Raw genomic sequence first — 19,614 nt, 5'->3', positions numbered from 1 at the left:
ATTATATACTATTCTACTTAATTATATTCTACTCTACTCTATTCTGTTTTATTTAGATGTTTTATATTGTCACTAGTGTGAAGACACATTTTTATTATTCCAACTGGTCAGCCAATTTGTCTGTGTGTTTTTTTGCAGATATTCAATCAACAAAAAGCGTATTTAAAAGAACTTGTGACTAATCCTTGTAACACCATCACATTATCTAACTTCCTAAAAAAGTAACTCATTGGTTTTTTTACATTATATTTATAAAGTCCGTGTAATATAGTAATTGATAAAGTCTTTATAAAGCTATTTATTTGAGGAATAGAGAAGATTGAATTACTCTAGTCTAGCATTTGTTTTCTAGTCATAGTCAGTTCTTTCTTAAATATCTCATATGTTATATAACACTTTGTCTTTTATGATATAAAATTTTGGCCAGTACATTTGTATGAAACTTTGCAAGTTTATGAAAACTTAAAACATAAAATGCATTTAATGCCTTAGAAAAACACATAATGTGTGTGGGTGCAGACAGACAAAACAGACAGAAAGAAAAAAAATGTATTTGAAATTACTTGAAAGGTTCCATAAAGTGCTTTGAAATATGGGTTTTTATTTAATGTTTAACATAATATCAACTAAAACATGAAGAGAGGGTAGGACATAGTGTAGCTCCTCGCCAATAGCGTTTTTTTTTTTTGTGTGAGTGATTGAGCTCAAGTGCATCAAATGAAAAACAAACAAGAAGCGTCTTAAAGGGGGCTGGGCTTGTCAGATACTAGAGAGCATTTGATTTGTTATGATTTGATGGTTTGAGGTGACGTGGATTGTTGCTTCATATACGCGGGAGTCATAATCTACAAGCTTTACATGCTTAAATAAGTTTTATATCTTCTAAACACAAATGATGTCATTGTTTTGGAGCACAATAGCTTATAAATATTTTAAAAACTGTTACTGATACTATTATCTAAAAAGCTTATTTTAATTTCATGGGACCTTTATTATTTTTTATTATTTAATTTAATCAAAAATATAATTTCTGATACAGTTCAAGCTAAAATGTTGTAAAATGTTGTGTGTGGTTTTTTTCTTTTTTTTTTTTTCTTTTTTTTGCTTTTAAATTGCCAAATTGTCACTGGATGTACAGCAGTGTCAAATTTATATGAATATTAGTGATTTCACATATTTGAAGCCTTTGTAAATTCACTTAAAACCTGTAAACCTGTATTATAAATGCAGCTTGAATATGATTTGTGAACTGTATCCTATATTGACATTTATCTGCTGCTTAATAAACTACAAACTGCATTAGAGGTACGATTTTACAGACTTAAAATAGTGTTACATTTACTTAAACCTATAACCTGTAATGTTGGATTGTGTACAAAATTACCAGCTGCTGTATTATAAATGTGATTTGAAGATGAAACGCACACGTCATGGCTATAGAACTCATAGTGTCAGTCCCATTCTGTAAACTGCATGTGGTGCACTCGGATGACTGAATTTCAGATTCCTGATTTGAGGTGACTGAACAATCAAGTCAAGGCAATGTTATGACTACTTTTTCCAACTTATAGACAGAATAAGTCACCCCTACTGTGTTTGTTTCTTATGTAGTTGAGATTGAAGGGCATTTTAGCCATTAACCTTCTAAAAAGGTTTTGTTGCAGCCAAGAGTGAATTCATTTTAGTGTTTAAAAGTTTGTGATGGATGTGGGGCATTTGTATTGTGTATTGATTTTTTTCTAAAACAGTTCATCAAGCATTAGAGGTGATAATAGACTTTGTGGATTTATTGGGCAACCTCGTATTGCAGCTCTATCCAAGATCCTTATATAGTAATTTGCCACTCAGCTTGTTGTATCTGGGTGCATGTCTGTTGCATTAAAAAAAGGACAAGGACAATCACCTCTTTTTAAGGCTCGTAAACATGTACTTTATTTAAAAAGACTTTAATTTTATTTCATACCATATTGTTCAGCAGCTTGAGCAAGCAAACATTCAATCATTTTTATGTTTAAATGATTTAGTTCACCCAAAAATGCTAATTCTATTAATTAATTACTCACTGTCATATTCTATGACTATGGCTCGGGTTTTTGCCATAGTCCAAGGACATGCGCTATTGGTGAATAAATAAACTAAATTGGCCGCAAGGTATGTGTGTGTGTGTAAAACATGCTAGATAAGTTAGCGGTTCATTTTGTTGTGGCAACCCCTAATGAATAAAGGGACTAAGCAAAATGAAAATGAATGAATGAATGAGAAATGAAATAATTTCTTAAAAATATTTCAAGAAAAACACACCAAAGTACAGGGATGGATAAAGTGGATATGACCATGCCAACAAAAATAAAACAAAACAAAGTAGCTAAACCAATTACATCTATCCTTATAACTAATTCCACAAAAACAGAATAAATATTTTCAATGTCTGAGATGTTGTATTTTAACTAATCTCTCTCCTAAGCAAAACTTCCGAAAATGGGACAAATTCATAGTAACAAAAATAAGTGATAATTAATGTGTGATACCAAAGACAAAGTGAATAAACTAAACAGTTAATGAATAAACAAATTACTGGAGACTTAACTGGTTACTTTAATAGTTCAGACATTAACATTTTCATGTTCGGCTAAAAGATTGTGTGAAAATTCTGTGACTGTTTATCGGGATATTGTATGTTAAGACTGCAAAAAGTAAACTCACCAAAGCATTTAGTAATCTTAGATTTCAGTTTCTTAATTAATCCCTAATAATATGTTAAATGTGAATTCAAAATCTGATTAAAAGTGGTAATTAAATTAGTTAATGACTAATTGTCATATGAAGGGACAAAGGAGTGTGAATCCAAATGCAGGATTTATTACACAGAGAATGGTCAGGCAGTCCATGGTCACAATCAGGGGCAAAGGGTAACATACAGGCATTTCCAAAAGAGTGGTCAATAACAGGCGAGTGGTCAATCCAGGCGGCAAACAACATAAAACAAACAAAATAAGCAAAGATCAGCACACAGCAAGACAAGGCAAGGCACAAATGCGTCATAAGGTTCACTTGAAAGCTTACATTATATTAAGACTCAGCACTGAAGTGTGTGTGTGTGTGTGTGTGTCAGTTCATGAACGGCTCCCAGCCATGAGTGTGTAAAATCAAAGTAATCCGGAACAGGTGCGTGTGAGTGGTGCATGACTGGATCTGTAGTCCATTTAGTGGTGGATTTGTTGTTCTATGGTGATTTGTGTGTTATGACCAGCAATTTGTAAGGACTGGATCGCTGGTGATTGTGACACTAATAATATTGAGTTTTAAGTTTTTTATTAATATTAACATTGTAAATGCAATGATTCTGAATGTTTCTTACTGTTGATATTAATCCCTTAACTAACATTCACTACTAAGACTTTATTACCTGTTTCTTTTTGCAATTTAAATGGTTGAAACATTTCTTCAATCTTAACATGTATATAAGTTATATCAAAATACTAAGCACTTTTTCTTATCATATCAGTTAAAGTAAGCTTTCTTTGCAGTTTAGGTCAATATCCGGATAATACCATAGTGTTATAAAAGCTACAGCAATCAATCGCAACAAGAAAATTTGACATTGTCAGAAGCCTACTACAATCTTACTAGGATTAAAACATTGTTTGGTGTGGCCAGCTGTTCCTCTCACTCCATGTGTTCTGCCTTGTTAAATATCATTAGACGATTGACGCATACAACCCATCTGTTATTCTTTAATTGTGTAGAGAAGAGGTAATAATAGGTAGGTTTTGTAATCCAAAGTCAAGGTGAGATAAAAATTTGGAATACGAATAGGATTATGAGTGAGCATGTAAAATAAAAGAAGATTTTAGTGTTTATGTAGCATGTGATATTAATAAATTCTGTAGGGCATTCAGTCATTTGGAAACAAACCTTTTTAAACTGTTTTGAAGATTTCAGCACATACTAACCAATTTGTCCAGATTGAGTGGTTAAATAGTGAAGCAGCTGGTTTAGAAGTGGAAGAAGCACTGCAGTAATCCTCTAGCTCTCTCAGCATCTGGACCCCTGCAGTTCCTCAATTACTATGCCAGGGCTTTATTTCAGGCACGGAAACTGCAGGGGCTGCTGTTCTCTCAACATGGCTAAACAATCACAGTTTCTGCTAAGAAGCAGTGAAAAGTGTTTATATTAAGATGAGGGAAATGCCAGTCAGCAGGTGGGGATTTTATGTTTCAATCTGATGCATTATTGCAATCATTTCTGTACATTTGAAAAGTCTTATGTAGTTGTGGGAAAAACGTTACTTTCTTTTTTAACATTGCACTTTCCTTTTGAAGATCTGTATTTCAAAATCCTTACCTGGACACACACTTTTAAACCAGTTTGTTGTAAAGGGAATGGATCTTTCTTTCTTGCTTGCTTTCTTGCTTACTTTGTTTCTTTAATACATTTGTTTAAATTTTGTGAAGTTTATTTATATACTAATTTTGGGGGGATGGCATACTTATGACTGATCACGGCTGGTCCCGCATTAGCTAATGCAAGATTCACCAATCAGATGATTTTTAACTCACTATAAATAACCAGAGGTTCTAACCGCAGATTTTCTCCTGCAGTTCAAAGACATTTGACGTAGGTGAACTGACCAACCAACCAAATTGGCACTATAGATGAGTATTATATCTCTCCACAGCAATCCTTAATCTGTCATTAGTCCTAAATAAGGGGAGCGTTCTCGAGATTTACCTGAGCTCAAACTCCCCTTTCGCCCAGCAAACGGAAGGGAGGCCTGGGCTTGAGGATCTTTTGATCTCAGGATTCTCTATTAATGAAGTAGCTTTTATTTTAAAAGTAGCATTTCTACTTCTTAATTATTTTTTAACTGCTACCTTTTATGATGAGGGAGGCAAGATATCTGTGTATGTGGCATAGTATGGTGAAGGATTAAGAATGTGTGTGGAGTTTGACAGTGTTCAATCTGACACAAAAAAAACCCAAGACAGACCTTGCACACTATAAAAAACACAATTTCTTTCATTTGATGAACACAGTGCTGCACACATGTTGTTAAACTATTTTATGTTTGATATGTATGTTTTCATTGAGCAGGTCGAGTAAATAAAGGTTCAGTTTTCAAGGGGTTCAGTGCATCATCAATGCACCATCATAATGAATTTAACCATCCAAATTGATGACATGATAATCATAATCAAACTGGTGTTCAGGTTCACATCCGTTTATTAGTTTTTCAGCCCCACTCACTGGACATGTCATTTTGAAACTGTTGTATATTGTACAAGACAATGCAAAATGTATATTTTGGAAAAAAGTTGGCACATGCAGTGTGGGTTTTTCCATTGAGCCAGGGTTGAAAAAGGCCAAGGTCATGAACTGCGATTTGCTCAGTGCTCATCATTAGTCAGCGTTAAACTGTAATTGTAAGCTGCAGAGCCCTACAGAGTTTTGACCCTGAAGTCAGGTAACAGTTGACTTTATGTAAGGCATCACACAAATCTGCTATTGTTGTCATGGGATTAATAAAGTGCCTATCTGTTTGTGTATCTCACATCTGTCATTGTTATTGTCGAATATAAGCTGGCAGCATATGATACACAAACACCTGGCTACACAAACCTACACAAACAGCTGGCTCTGTATTCTGCTGTTAATTAAATAATCAAGACATTTACATGCACAAACATTAGCGGTGGTTGTAGGTTGAATCAAATTTCAATCATAAAATCAATACCTATTAGTGCTTAAAAACAATAAACTTCCATCTTCACTGTGCTTCCTTCTTGAATGTTTTTAACCATCTCATCATGTATTTGTGTTTACGAAAGCATGCAACAAAACACAACAAACTAGCAATTTGATCTGTCTAACAAACTACAACCTTCCAAAAGACTTACAATTTAAAAAGAAGTTCTTCTATAAATAGTTAAGAAAACTAGACACATTAAACATCCGAGGATCACAAGCTACCAGAATGTTGGAGACAAACTCATGCCTGATTGCTAGGTGATGCATGATAAATTAAGATGTGTGTTTTAAAATCGGCTCAAAAAACCAAATATGTCAGAATGGACAAGATAAGAGTGAGAAGGTAAAAAAAACAAAAAAACATTTGAGTCTGTGCCCATCGTAGATTATCTGTGAAATCGGTCAGCTCTGACTGCCCCAGCTGTCTGTTCCAATAAGCAAAAAAGACTGGAAGCCAAATGAACCCACTGTCCATTAAAGGCAAGACACTGCAGCTGAATAGAACAAAAAATAGTTGTCATTATACTTCCTCAGTTGATTGATTGCACACATTTTTTTATTAAAAGTTGCATTATTTTATCAACTATCCTCTAATTTGTATATATTTATTGAATATTCTGAAGGTCAGGTCGAGCAGATTAAAGAAATTTTGTTTCTTTTTTTTACATATTAGTCAAAGAGATTTTGGATTTGTACAAAGGGGAAGATAAGTATTGAACACGTCACCATTTGTCTCAGAAAACATGCTTACAGAATAAAGGTTTCATTAACTTTTCCCTGGATGTTGGTTACAGCCAAATACATTTATACACGGTAAAACCCAACAGTCAACTTTATCAAATGAAATGAGTTTAGTTAACTCAAAATTTACTGAAAGTTAATTCTACTCATTTGCAAAGAGTTTTGAATGAGGTAATGAGTTAATTAAATACTTCATCACTTCAACTTAAATGGAGTAAGTTCACAGTACTCATATACAGTAGATTAGTTTTTTAACTCAAATGGTTTGTTGCAATCGGTTTCCTCACACGGTTTGAGTTGCCTTAACTTTTTGGGCTTTACAGTGTATTTGCAAAGAAAATATATCTAATTTGTTTACAAAGTAAGCTATGTGTAATAAAATTAAATGATGGTGGGAAAAAGTATTAAACACATAAAGAAAGTGATGTGTAGTCAGTATAAGCCCAGACTGCAGCTGAAATCTCTCAGTAGTTTTTCAGCAAGTATCTACCCTTGAAAATTAATATTCGATGCTTTAGTCCAACATCTACATTAGCAGGATGACAAAGATAAAGAAAAAGGGACATTTCAGCAAGACAATGATCCAAAACAAAGCCAAGAAAGCTCTCAAATGCTTTCAGAGAAAGAAAATCAAGCTATAAAATGGCCCAGCCAATCACCTGACTTAAATTCAATAAAAAAAACATACAAAATAAAGATCAGATTCTATAGATGAGGCCCACATGACCATCAAGATTTTTCACTCTGTTTAAGTCTGTGTAAAATTCACAACTGAGCAATTTATATGACTTCATTCTCCATATGAGAAGCTCCTTTTAGCTTCTATCACCAAAAAAGCATACAGAGGTACTGAGTATTTAAGTATGAAAGACGTTTCAGTAGTTCAGTATTTGCTCCTTCTGTCATTTCATTGTTATCACACATAACAAAAATGTTCAGATGTTTTTTTTTTTTTAATTTATTGATTTATTTTTATGTTTGTATTGCTTGGGTTTTTACCAAGTCTGGTCCAATTCCATGTCCCCCCACCCCCCCCCCCCCCCCCCCCCCCCCCCGGTGCTGTGACTTGCTTAAACTTTGACCACCCAAGGACTGTAAAAATCCTAGCTTATCAAATAATTTAAAAATGGCAAGCCCAGTGACCATAACTGTGTGTATTGATGCAAATCGTTTTTGCCCACTGTGATCTCCTGCCTGGTGAACCAAAAGTAGCTCAGGGTTGGTGTGCTAAGATAAAGCGTAGCGCTTTGATACCATGAAGATTACCGTCTGACACAGCTTAAAGACTAAAAATTGTGAAAACTAGATATGGTGAACCATATTTCTGTTTTGGTGTAAGCATGTTTATATGTGCAACCTACTGTAACATACATAGATTTGTGCTGTATACTAATAAGCAGTTTTGTCTGGAGTTGTTGTCATCAAAGGGTAAGCGATGCTTTCATCCCTTCACTTTTATCACACATCAGTTGACACAGAAAGCTTAGGCATCCTGTTAACAGGCTCTCATGGGAGACTGTATAATACTGTGGAGGGCAATCATGGTGATGATAGTAACAGTCTTTGACTTTCTCACTTTTTCTTTGTTGCATGCTAACTGTGCACTTTTTAGTTGTGAAGAGCAGTAAGGTGAAGAGTTATTCTTCTTTGAAAAGGTACTTCTGTGTATTTGTTTTGTTCTCTATAAACCGCCCCTTTTACCCAATTATTTTTCAGCAACCTGGGTTGCCTTTGTGGAAAGCACACCTTATATTATTTCAGTCATGAAGTCTGCCTCAAGTGGTTCAATAAGGTAAATTGTTTTCTGATATCTACATAGTATACAGTATAGATAAGCAAAAAAAATAATAATAATAAATTAAAAATCCTGAAATTGTTTTATATGCTCATTTATTGGTCCATAAAATACCCCTAGAATCAGAAGGTCCATATTGACCATATTTGGATCAGTCATGAATATTAATTAGCTCTCACAGACAGTAACGGTAACCTATTTTTTGCATTCTGATGAGAATGTGGTTCTTGCAGTCATTTCACAGTAATGCAAAGTAAACAATCCTTGTCTCCTGTTTTCAAAATAAAAGTCTCACACACATATTAAGTAAAATATCCAATTAAATAATAATAAATGTGGGGGGGGGGGGGGGGGGTTGGTTGTTTATTGTTGTTTCACTGCGAAACATTGTGACAAACACAGCTTAAAAAACATTTGAGTCTGTGTTTTGGCTAGTGATCTGATGAGGCAGCTTCTAGTCAAGTCCAGATAAATTATGAATTAAAACTTGAGCTAAAATCACGCAACAATCTGTTTTGTGCTCTGATTGGCCTTTTGTACACCAGGATTTTACATCTGTGTAATTTACATGAGAAGGAGAAAACAATGGAGTCTGAGGCTCACAGTATGCCATTTCCATATACTGATCTCTTATTATTTGACTACGACATTAAGGCTGGGTTTGTGTTTATTAGTCCAGTCAACAATAACCATTCTTAATATTGACAGGATTTAAAAATATTTTTTCATTTAATGTTTTTAAAGTATATTTATGCAACAATATAGCCTGTATGCTATAATAAAGCATGCATTTTAAAATAATATCAAGCAATAATTTTAGCACAACTTAAATATTTATTTATTTGATTTGTTGTTGAAGTGGCTTATGCTTTCATATTAGCCTTTTGAGATTAGCAGGGGAGTCTTCAGATCGCATGAATATTAAGCACGCATGGAGATGCGGTTAAGATTTACTGAGTTTAATAATCACGTCTTTGCTTTACTTTCCAATACAACAGACATAACTTTCAAGGTGTTGGAAATGAAACATAAAGGTACAATGTAATTAAATATTGCTCTCCCCACCTCACGCTCTGCTCTCGCAACCAATGCCAGTTCATTCTTATATGCACTTATGCCATAGCGTCACATAATGGAGGAGGGGCCACTCATTTACATGATCGGTTAGCCCAAACATAAAACTTATCGTAAATATTTAAATAATTTCTGAAATAAAAATAAGTTGATTAAACATTCAATTAATCAATATGACTCCTACAGTTGTTATTATTGTTTTTGCAGTTGTTATTATATATGCAGTACAGTTATTATTATTGTTGTTTATTTATTTAATGACATTAGTACTATATGCGCTTTTGTGTCTGACGATGTGCAATGACTATACATGAGCACTTGCTTTTTTAAGGGCAAATCACAGGCTCATTCTGAAAATGTAGCCCTATATACATTTCTAAAGAGTGTGAATTATGGAGCCAAAGCTACGTATGGCTGCATTTCATCTTTTTTCATCTTGTTTCCAGTTTGTCCGGTTGCTCGACATGCATGTTGACGGACTTGTAATGCCAAGTGTAGTTGAGGTTTGAGTCTGGTGAAAAAAGATAATCGGTCGGTTGGTCAGTCAGTAAATCAGTCAAACGACAGCTTCTGGTGGATTTACACGAGAACAGCAGGCATGAATGGCACTCGCAAGAGAAATTTGAGATCTGAAAAAGCATACACAGCAGCCTCTGGTGGATCTGTGAAAACAAAAACTTTTTGCAAAAAAAACTTACCTCCTGAGACATATTTTGCTTTCTCCAGAAATGTATATTTTATAATCATGAGCTAGGTTGCAAAACACTTTGATTCTTAAATAAAATTTAACTAGAGCCCTTCTCAACTCTTTCAAACTCCCACCTTCTATAACTTAAGCTCTGTTAACTGTAGTTTTGGCATAGTCATCGTTTAAATAATTTAAACTGCAGCAGAATTCTGTAGGGTTGATGCATTTATAATTTGCATGAATCATTCAGTAAAACATCATTCATTATTTGCATTGTAATGATGTTTAAATTATTCTTTTGCAGGTGGATGAACGGAATGCTTGTATGAGCATCTCTTGTGGGATTAAATCCTGGTTGTGCTAGATCAAACATTTGCTGCATTGATAGCCCATCCATAATAGCGCTGTCTTCAAATGTAACAAAAACTTTTCAGTGTGCCTGAAATAAGTTTCTTCTAAAAGAATATTAAGAGAGAGAAGAGAAGCATTTTCTCAGCAGGAGGAAACCATCAGCACAGCAATAGCTTTAACGCTGACAAGAAGCCAATGACACGCCAGCAGTGTGTTTCACATGGTGAGAGGGTTGATGACAGCCTGTTACTGCTAGCATGGTTTACACAGAGACTGAGGTAAAGACATGCTTGAAAAGACAATTGTAGAGGTATGATGCTAAAGAGAGACTGTATAGACTAATTGAAGGGTTGCGTGGTGATTGTTTGTTTTGTTGCTTGAAAATTAAGCTCTGTGGTGTAGAATAATGTTAGCTAAATGTCATTATTGTACAAACAGATGCTGCACTTTGCTTTAAAGGACATCTGGCATTGTGCTTCTGTTTTTAAAAGTCATGATATACAATCCAGCTGCATACACACACAGTCTATTTCTTGTTTATGTTAGGATAATCCTTCTTCTGTTTCTGACACAGACCCTGCTGCATTTTAAACTTAGTTTTGTTTGTTTAATTGTTTCTAGTTTGTTAGTTTGGTTCTAAAGAAGATTTAAATATATTTAGATATTTTAGCTCCTTGGCGACAAAAACATTTTGGTTACAAGGTTAATTATCATTTAAGCTTCATTTATATAGATCTATGGTATTGTTAGGGCTGGGCAATATAGCAAAACTGCAGTCTTGATAATTAATTTCCATATTGAACGAGAATGATATTTATTTCAATATGAAAAAAAAAGTTAATGCCTCCAGATTTAAAAGAGTTCACCAACAATGACTGAAGCCACAAAATTAGAGGGTCCATTAAAGGCTATAACATATTTTCGGCTGATAAATTTTGGTGGCTGAAAATTCAATACACCTCTAATATGATGAAGAGCCTTTATTTGTCACAACAAATAAATAAATAAATGAGGTGACATTAGCCCATCTGAACATACACAAACATCAAACATTTCAGGGGAAGACAGGTCAGTCGAGATGTTGTGTAGAAAAATAGGAAATAAGTTACATTGGGGAAAAAATAAAGTTAAAAAAGCACCTCCCAGACTGTCCTTGAAGTTTAGATGCCCATTGTTGCACATTTCTGCTGTGTGATTGGCTCTTAGATTAACATAGAAAGTGCGGAGCTAATCGCTGTTATTAGCATAAGTTTTATTGCGATACGATGTAATAACGTTTTTCTATCCAGCCCTAGAATTTGTCACCCCTAAGTCACCTTAAAGTGACTTAGGGGTGTTTTTTTTAAAGTTGTTTACATTTTAAGACTTTATTTAAAAAAAAAAAAACTGAATGTTACACCCATGTTTGCTATGGAATTCAAAAACTTTAAAGCTCAATATCTCAAATATATTCCGAACGAAGATAGAACCTTATAATTCCAAGGTGACGATATGCACAGGTAAGACTGGTTTCATTGTCACAATTCTTTTAAAATAGGTATTATGTTTGTGCATTATATTTTTGTATTGTATTTGTGTGTGTGTGTGTGTGTGTGTGTGTGTGTGTGTGTGTGTGTGTGTGTGTGTGTGTGTGTGTGTGTGTGTGTGTGTGTGTGTGTGTGTGTATAATAAGTACAAATATATATTCAAAAAATCTCCATTGAAAATAAAATATTATAATTAATTATCATTTATAATATATAATTAGGTTTATCAGATCACAAAACAAAATGTTAATATAAATATAATGTACATAGCATAAATTACATAGTTATGGTAACAGTTATAACAAAGTTATACTAATAAGGTTCCAGCATGAAGGCTTTTTTTATTGATAGGGGCAGTTTTGGATACTATAGACAAACAACAACTCTTTATCTCTCTAAAGACTGACACAGCTTTAAAAGGATGTTGGTGTGTCAGATTTGTTACAGTCTGTGTAGCGGTATAATTGCCTGCAGGACCACGGACAGCTCACACATCAGTAATGTTTGCAGGAGTAGTGTAGGCATGGCACGATAACCATTTTCAAAGTATACCGCGGTTTGGAAAAGTCAAGATTTTAAAACCACCCAAAATTTATTGTTATACCGTTCCTATGATACATTCAATTATTTTTTATTTATTTATTTATTTATTTATTGTTGTTGTTGTTGTTTAGGACAACAGTACCTTCAACAGAAAAGATATCCAAAGATGCTGTTATAAATGGTAAACACATCTATGTGTTTGAAACTAATGAAGACAGCAGAAGTCAATAATTCATTTGAATTCATTAGCCTGACATGTTTACTGTTCCAAAATATTTTAAATGTTTCTCAAAATAAAATACATTGTGTTCAAAAAGGGAAGAAGTTTTAGTTTTTTACCCAAACATTTAAAAAGAATATCTTTCAAAGAAGAAAATCACTTTAGCGTGAAACCGTACATGTATTTTTGTCCAAGGCTATCATATCAGAATCAGAATACACCCCGCCCATGCCAAGCTGAGTGATCCCGAGTCTCACACATACACCTAGACCTAGCACATCAGGGACGAAAATCACTTTTTATGCACAAATACTAGATTAGCCTCTCTTTGCCTTTGCATTTAATTATATGTGATTGTCAGACATGTACAGAACCAGCGCGCAGCACCTTGCGTGTTCAATAGTGCATTGCTAGTTTTCTGATCGATTAAAAAAGAGTGATAATTTGCCTGAGATTTGATTTGTAACTGCAGTGCTCAGCATATATAAGCACAACCCTCACAAATCTATCTTTTTAAACTCAAATTTTTAACAGGAAGCTATGCAATATGATATTTGTACATATACTTTAGATTAGTCAGTACTGAAGCCAAATCCGGAGCTTATCTGAAAAAAATACAATAACGGTCCAAAAACTAGTGCAGCCAAATTGATGTTATAGAAAAATATTAAACACAAAATTAAAAAGAAGAAAAATCAAAAGAACAAAAAAAATGTAAATTTAGTTGAAATTTTGTTGGTTGTATTTTATTTTTTGCAATATTCATCCTGAATTTAATTGCATTATCTTTCATTTCCTAAATATGTTTGGTGACTACAATATTATTTTAATATCTGTTTAATAAATCTGTTTTGTTTAAATGCACCAAAATACATTGCCTATATTTACTGAGAAAAGGTTAAAAATTTTCAAAAATGGGTGTACCCAATTATGCTATAGTACTGTACATACAATGGTGTGTATACAAAATTAGTGATATAAATCACAAGGGCAGGGACTTGGAGAAATATCAGACTTCCATCTGCTGTTTTGGACATCAAATAAGAAATAATGAAATGGCGTGATACATATCTGTGTAAGAAAGGGAGATTTGGTTCATTAGTCACTCGTCCCTGGCACTCACCTTCAAAACAAATCAATTTGATTATGCAAAATGATGCCTATTAAGTGGCACTTCAGAGAGAGAAAGTGTGTGTGTTTACTGTGGTCTGCATGTAAATGTTAAGACCTTCTTTTTCGACATCAAAGGCCATGACACTCTACAGACACACCAACTGCCACCCACCAGGGCAGGAAATGACACGCAGGTACAAAAGAACAGGGTTGGAGACCAGGGTTGAGTAATTAGCCTGGACTAACAGATGATTGATGAGGGGAGCTACTTCAGTTTCATGCACTTACTCTTTTTCCATTTTCCTCTGAAAAAAAAGCATTTTATGCATAGGCGCTGAACTGAAATAGGTCTGGCTGAGTGAGTTGACAAGAGGCAGGAGAGTAGAAGAGCTCTCTTTAAATACTAGAGCCCTAAACAACAGACATGCACTGGCTGCTTGACAGATAATTGTAATGTCTATTGCAGTCTACTTTCTCCACTACTTCATTTCAACCATCCATCCAGTATAGGTGGCTGTTGCAAATGTCACCCTGCAATTTTTATTTGTTTATTTATTTTGTATTCACTTTCAAGGTTTTATTGAGAATTATACAACCACTGGGGCCTGTTCTGATTCTGATTGGTTGAGTTGAACAGGGTTGGAACTTTTCATTTGTTTGCATCACTCTGCTTCTCTGTGTTGGGGAGTTCCAGATAAGCTTTTAGTTTGAGTATTCTCAACATGAATTGTTTAGTCACATAAACTTCTACTGGTTTATCACAAAGACTCATTAGAAGTGTGTTTATGATTAAAACATATGACTGTGTTTATGGTAGAGTTGTTAAAGCTTCATTAAACAAATGAACATGCAATGAGTAAGACATGACAGAATCTGTCCTAAGGTTTTTTTGCTATTCCTGTGATGAATTTTGTAAAAACTCTGTGGATTTATGCATAATGATTTTTAGAGTATTATAACTAAAAACTTAATATATGAAATAAAAAAATAATACTATGAAATAATAATAATAATATGAAAACTTTTACTTAATATTTTAAATGAAAATCCAATTAGACCCACTTATTTGGTAAACAAAGTAAGTCTCATATATTATATCTACTAAAAGATAGAAAATATTACTATACAAACTGTATTCTAAAAAAATCAAATGAAAAATTTAATATAAGTCAATAATATTAGCAAAATTAATTAAAAAGTTGAATAAATATGAATTTACAATTTACACACATTTGCACAAGTAAATAAATATACTAAAAATTTGCAGATTTTTGCGTGCACAGATTACGTGTGAGCCTAGTAATGAATCATTAAATTGTTTGTTTGACTTTTTTACTTAAAAGCAGATAATCATTTCGTACTGAAAACACTAACTCGTTGTATGAACACAACTATTAGAATTAAAGGAGCAAAAAGTTTTTCTGGGGAGTTATGCACCATTTATTCCTCTCAAATGTGATTGGTCATGTGGATATTTTCACGGTTTTTCATTCCATCTGTCCATGTGTGGGAGAGTTCCAAGATAACTGTTTGTAATCTGTGGATTAGCTGCAAAAAGATTGTCATTGTTGCTGACATATAGCACTGACGTGTTCATGGCGACCCAAGTTCGATTCCTGGCTCGAGGTCCTTTGCCGATTCTTCCCCTCTCTCTGCTCTCAATGCTCTCCTGTCTGAAATCTTGTCTGTCCTATCGTAATAAAGGTGAAAAACCCCTAAAATTTTTTTAAAAGATGGCATTGACTCTTGAATTTGATAAATATGTCTAACCAAAGAACACATAAGACATGTCACCTGTATCTTTTTAAATTGAAAAGTGTTACGGTCAATATGGTGAATATAGCCCCACCTCTTAGTACACGAGCCAATCATTGATTGGCATATGGCAAATCAAGCCCACCTTCTAGTATAGGAGCAAATCATTGATCGCTATAGACTGACAACACTCCAGGTGAGGGGTTGGACCAGACGTGAGTTTCTGCAGATTTTGTGTGATTTGGAAGTTTAAAAGTGAAACTAAAGGGACAGCTATTGTTTAATTTTATTGGTGATTTCTAATGTGAAAATCAATCGTAAGCTTGGTTTTAGAAAATGTGATGTTTCCACAATCAAACAGAAAGTTCAAGCGTACTGCCCGAGAGGCATTTCAAAGAGGGTCGCTGAAGAAAACAACTACTGATGAAACAAGAAGCCATCTACTCTGGAGTAATTGAAACATTCACTTTCATTTAAAAAAAAAATATTCATTTGTTCAGGTAACTGTCCTTATGAATTGTTGACTAAATTTTTCTCTGAGAGCTCTGAGAGATGTAGTAAAAAAAACATTGCATATGTTAATTTTACTATATGTCAAAAAATATGTAATTAATCTTTTTTATTGTACAAAACTAAGAGCTGTTTACAACATGTGAATTCTCTAATTTAACTTCTCCCAAAATACATGAAATTTTGTACTAGAAGTAGCTGTTCAAATGGATGAATAGACTGAGCCATTAAGCAACCTAAACACTGTGTATCTGATGTGAATAAAAAAGCACATTGATCATGAATTCTACAACTACTGGAATTGCCATAGCAGTCATTTTGACGGTTCTCATATAACATGTAATATTGTCATTTCATATACATTCAAAGCTTCTATTGAGATATTACATTTACATCATTAAATGTCTGTTGTCATGAGTGAGTCATTACCATAAAAATACTATATTTTTGATATTACAACCTATAAATGTGTAGGTAGGCTACTAGAACACTTTAATTTTTTCTTTCATAAGCACAGGAGAAGGCTTTTTTTTTTGCGACACTCAATATACTGTTTTGAAAGACATGAGTAAAGTTATGATTTTGCTATCAGAAAGTTATGTTTATGTCAGCAGGAAGTTGCTAGGCAGCAGAAATGCATGCAATCATTTGCCCGCTATGGTAATTAAATGTAAAAACATTCATAGCTCTTTTGTTTTTTGTAAGTATAATAAAATAACAATATTAGAAAGAAATATACACACATATTTAGGAAAAGTTGGGGTATTATAGATACATGGGTTTTATTTCAACAAATTAAAAATGGTCAAAATTACAGCCTCTGTAACAGTTCTAGTGTTAAAGTCCCAACGAACCAGAAGCTGTGATCGTTACTTTTTTCGTATTGTGATGCAGTTCCTAGAGAAACTGAATATTAAATAAGCAAAACAGTGGGTGTGGCTTGTTTTTTCTACTGCAAGATGAATGGATAAGGTAGGCACTTCATTCAGAAAGATTGGGAAAGGGGTTTTAGAAGAGTTATTACAACCACAGAACCCTCCTTCTCACTATTTCTGTTTGTTGTCAAAACTGACAGTTGAACCAGCCTGGTTAAATATGTTAGCCCCACCCATTACCTCAAAATCATGTAATCTGATAATTTAACTGAAAACAAACAGAAAGTGCATTTTCAGATTTCAATGAAAGATTAGAAGGGCAAACTTTTTTATTAATGACATGCACAGATTAATTGTTCACCACAAAACTGGCAATGTGAGCTTACAAACTCATATGGTTAGTTTAGATTTCTTCGGGACTTTTAAGTTTAAAAAAAAAAAAAATATATATATATATATATATATATATATATATATATATATATATATATATATATATATATATATATATATATATATATATATATATATATATATCAAATATATATATTTATTGTAATTTAGACATCAGCGAGTATTTTACAAAACACAAATGTGTTTGCTACACTGTAAAACCCAACAGTCAACTTTATCAAATGAAATGAGTGTAGTTGACTTAAAATTGACTGAAAGTTGTCTACTCATTTGAAAAGAGTTTTGAACTCAGTGTTTAAGCTAATGAGTTAATTAAATACCTCTTTCCCTAAACTTAAATGAAGTAAATTTACAGTACTCAAATAGATTCGTTTTTTTTTTAACTCAAATAGTTTGTTACAATCAGTTTCTTTAAATGGTTTAAATTGCCCTAACTTATTGGGTTTTACAGTACTCAGTTGGTTTAAGTTAATTTCATTTATTGGGTTTTACTGTGCTCGAATTGCTTCATTTACTCAAATGGATTAAGTTCACAGTACTCATTAGGGTTAGTTTTTTAACTTGGTTTGTTGCAATTTCCTTAAATGGTTTGAGTTACCTTTACGTATTGGGTTTTACAGTGTAATACTTGTGTATTTAATTGCCTGAAGCATATTTGCTTGAATATACTAATAAATTATGAATTATGACAAGTGCCATGCACGTCTTACTCATCCGTCACCATAAAGTAGATCTGAATGTAGCAGCTAATCACGTGACACACTGAATGCTCTAATGGGTTCGTTCAGTGAGAACTGGAATTCTGAGTAAATCCAGACATGCAGCAAAGACATTGCCATATGACAGCCTATGGAAAACACTGCCCCTGCCCTCTGCCCTGTGTTCTCTGTAGTGGAGCTGGGCCGCTGTTTCTGAGCAGAGGCCAGGTCAAAGGGTGAGGCGCCCCATAACGCCCACTGCTTTCACACAAACACCACACCGATAGATCAAGCCTTTAAACCCTGTTTTATAAGCTCTTAAATTATAGCCTCGTCTAGTTTACTCAGGTCAGTTTAGACAGAGTCCGGCTCAACCACATGGCGCCACTAGAAAAGGTCTCAAGATTCTGTAAGGGGAAAATTCTGTAAACATTTGTGATGAAGATGGTGCTTGATTAGTTCTAATGATAATTTTGCAAAGCAGTAAACAGAAACATACAGAAGAGTACTGTATTTTGTAAGATTAATGATTCTCGCATCAACACGAAACTGCACAGCATAGCAAAAACTGTTCATCTCAGTCATAGGGTCAGCCAAGGTCGTGTTTTCTCTGATCTATTCAGTTCTGTCCACTTGTATTAAGTCATAGAGAAGTGTTTTATATGCCTTAGGGTGTGAGGCTCTGCTGTATGTTAGAGGTCAGTTTGAAAGGTTTTAGACGGTGGGTTTTATCAAAGTTTGATTGATTGAACATAGTGCTTCTCTTGGTAAATTTATATTTCGGGGTAAATATAAGTGTGAACAAAAATTGTACACGGTTTGACAACAAGATTAGCAACTAGATTGTGTGTGGGTGGGTGCGTGCGTGCATCCATGTGTGTGTGTGAATGAAATATTTTAAGCAGGTGTGTACACCCACTATTTTCAGCTAAAAACTATGCATTTTGGCTATTATTTTACTTTTGACATTGCGTCACGATCACCAGCTATATAACCCTCATAGTTCACTGGGAGTCATTCACCTGAGAATCCACAAGCAGTTGATTACAAGAATGGTCAGGCAGGCAATGGTCAACTAGGTCAAACAGATGTATACAAGCAATCCAGAGTCAAGGTCATTAAACAGGCGAAAGGTCAGTACAGGCAGGAAGCAATGTAAACAAACAAAACAAAGCAAAAGTTTTATGGTAAGGCAAGGAAAACATGTCGCAATGCTCACAGTACAGTTTAACAAAACTCAGCAATTGGTGTGTGCGCGTGTGCGTGTGTGTGTGTGTGTGTGTGTGTGTGTCTGTTCTGCTTTTAAAGTCCATTTAATCAATTCTGAACAGCTTCAGCTTTGTGTGTTAGCAATCAGTGGAAAACCGGAACAGGTGTGAGTGTGTGGTGCATAACAAGATTGGTAGTCCATAAGGTGACAGAATTGTAGTCCTGAGTAAAAGTGAATGATTCTCAGTGATCTATGAGAGTTAGATCGCTGGTGATTGTGACACATTGCAAGTTAAAAAAAAAAAAAAAACTTTATAATTATTGTTAATAACATGATTTTTTTAAATGTGGTAA

The 19,614-nt window shown here is 34.0% G+C and overlaps 1 protein-coding gene across 3 annotated transcripts in view; it reads left to right on the top strand.

Annotated features, from left to right (window-relative positions):
* kcnq5b (potassium voltage-gated channel, KQT-like subfamily, member 5b) overlaps window positions 1–19,614 on the top strand; it is a 197,374-nt gene that overhangs the window by 123,662 nt on the left and 54,098 nt on the right. The gene's annotated exons all lie outside the window — the stretch shown is intronic.

Source organism: Danio rerio, chromosome 1 (genome assembly GCF_052040795.2).
Source record: "Danio rerio strain M-AB ecotype USA chromosome 1, GRCz13ab, whole genome shotgun sequence".
In the NCBI taxonomy this organism is placed as follows: domain Eukaryota; kingdom Metazoa; phylum Chordata; class Actinopteri; order Cypriniformes; family Danionidae; genus Danio; species Danio rerio.
This window is presented reverse-complemented; position numbering and strand designations above follow the sequence as displayed.